We start from the raw sequence: 2,089 nt of genomic DNA, 5'->3' as shown, positions 1-2,089 counted from the left end.
CATAGTTTAACTATTTTCTTAAAGCTGTATATGCAGATTCTTCTTTTCTTTGTTTTTTGGGGGAGGGGTAACAGACAAAATTGTAGATCTTATAGATATTTTTTAGTGCACATATTCAAGTTTTTTTTGTTTTTGTTTTACTGATTTCAGAGAGAGAGGAAGGGAGAGAGAGAAACATCGATTTGTTGTTTCATCTATTTATGTACACATTGGCTGATTCTTGTATGTGCCCTGACCAGGGGTTGAACCCACAACCAGGGCCACAAGTATTTCTTCCTTTCTCTTTTTAAAATATGAAACACTTCACGAATTTGTGTGCCATCCTCATGCAGAGGGCATGCTAATCTTCTCTGTATTGTTCCAATTTTAGTATATGTGCTACAAAAGCAAGCACCTCCCAAATATTTCTTTAAGGTAGGTATCAAAAAGGGAAACTGCTAGGTCAAAGGCTATGCACATTGTATATTTTAATGAGCCCTAACAAATTGCCTTTTAAAAAGTTGTACTAATTTGTGCTATCATTAATAGCACCTGAGTTTCTCCACAACCTTTCTAACATTTGATATTATAAGCCCTTAATAATTTTATGAGCAAAAAATGTATACCTTATTTTAATTTGTATTTCCATAGTTATTAACCTTCAGCATTTTTCAAGCTTATTTTTGTCCTTTGCATTTCCTCCTATCTCAGTTATCTTCATATCCTCACCACTTTTTCTATAGGGTTGTTTCTTTCTTTGTGATTCAAGGTGTTAGTTTATATATTTTGGATATTAGTCTTTTGTTACACAGGTTCCATGTTTTTCTGCCAATTTATCATTTGTGTTTCATTGAACAGAATTGTCAATTTTGATACAGTCAAAATAGTCAACTACTTTTCTTTATGGCTGAAGTCCTTTCCTATCCCATGTTTTCCTTTTTTAAAAAAATTCTTAGAGCTCATTTTTTAAAAAAGTTAGCTCTTTCAACTATGTGGATATTAGTTTTGTGCATGGTGTGAGGTAGACATCTAACCTAATTTGTTTTTCAAATAAATAATTGTCCAAACACTGTTGATGACACCTTTCCCCACTGACTTGAAATGCCATTTTCCTCATATATAAAATTCCCATAGATATATGAGATTATTTCTATACCCTCTTCTGTTCCACTATATATGCTTATCTCAATACCATACAGATTTACTCTTATGGTTTTATGGGTTTTTTTAATTTTTTATTTTTTAATATATTTTTATTTATTTCAGAGAGGAATGGAGAGGCAGAGAGAGATAGGAACATCAGTGATGAGAGAGAATCATTTATAGGCTGCCTCCTGCACGCCGCCTACTGGGGATGGAGCCCACAACCCAGGCATGTGCCCTTGACCAGAATCGAACCCGGACCTTTCAGTCTGCAGGCCGATGCTCTATCCACTGAGCCAAACCAGCCAGGGCTTTATGTTTTTTTTTTAATAAATCTTTACTGTTCAGATTATTACAGATGTTCATCTTTTCCCCCCCATAGCTCCCCTCCACCCGGTTCCCATCCCACCCCATGATCTTACTCCCCGCCCCACACTGTCCTCATCCATAGGTGTAAGATTTTTATCCAATCTCTTCCTGTACCCCCTCACCTCCTTCCCCCTGAGAATTGTCAGTCCACTCCCTTTCTATGCCCCTGATTCTATTATATTCACCAGTTTATTCTGTTCATCAGACTTTTTATTCACTTGATTTTTAGATTCACTTGTTGATAGATAGGTATTTGTTGTCACTTTGTTGTTCATAATTTTTATCTTTACCTTTTTCTTCTTCTTCCTCTTCTTAAAGAATACCCTTCAGCATTTCATATATTACTGGTTTGGTGGTGATGAACTCCTTTAGCTTTTTCTTGTCTGTAAAGCTCTTTATTTGACCTTCAATTCTAAATGATAGCTTTGCTGGGTAGAGTAATCTTGGTTGTAGGTTCTTGCTATTCATCACTTTGAATATTTCTTGCCACTCCCTTCTGGCTTGCATAGTTTTTGTTGAGAAATCAGCTGACAGTGGTATGGGTACTCCCTTGTAGGTAACTAATTGTTTTTCTCTTGCTGCTTTTAAGATTCTCTCT

At 35.8% G+C, this 2,089-nt stretch overlaps 1 non-coding gene across 1 annotated transcript; it reads right to left on the bottom strand.

Moving 5' to 3' along the window:
- Nucleotides 1-287: 287 nt before the first annotated feature.
- Nucleotides 288-394, bottom strand: LOC114227011 (U6 spliceosomal RNA). The gene has a single exon (XR_003613098.2). It is a non-coding gene; the product is annotated as a U6 spliceosomal RNA (small nuclear RNA).
- Nucleotides 395-2,089: the final 1,695 nt, after the last annotated feature.

This window comes from Eptesicus fuscus, chromosome 7 (genome assembly GCF_027574615.1).
Source record: "Eptesicus fuscus isolate TK198812 chromosome 7, DD_ASM_mEF_20220401, whole genome shotgun sequence".
Classification (NCBI taxonomy): domain Eukaryota; kingdom Metazoa; phylum Chordata; class Mammalia; order Chiroptera; family Vespertilionidae; genus Eptesicus; species Eptesicus fuscus.
This window is presented reverse-complemented; position numbering and strand designations above follow the sequence as displayed.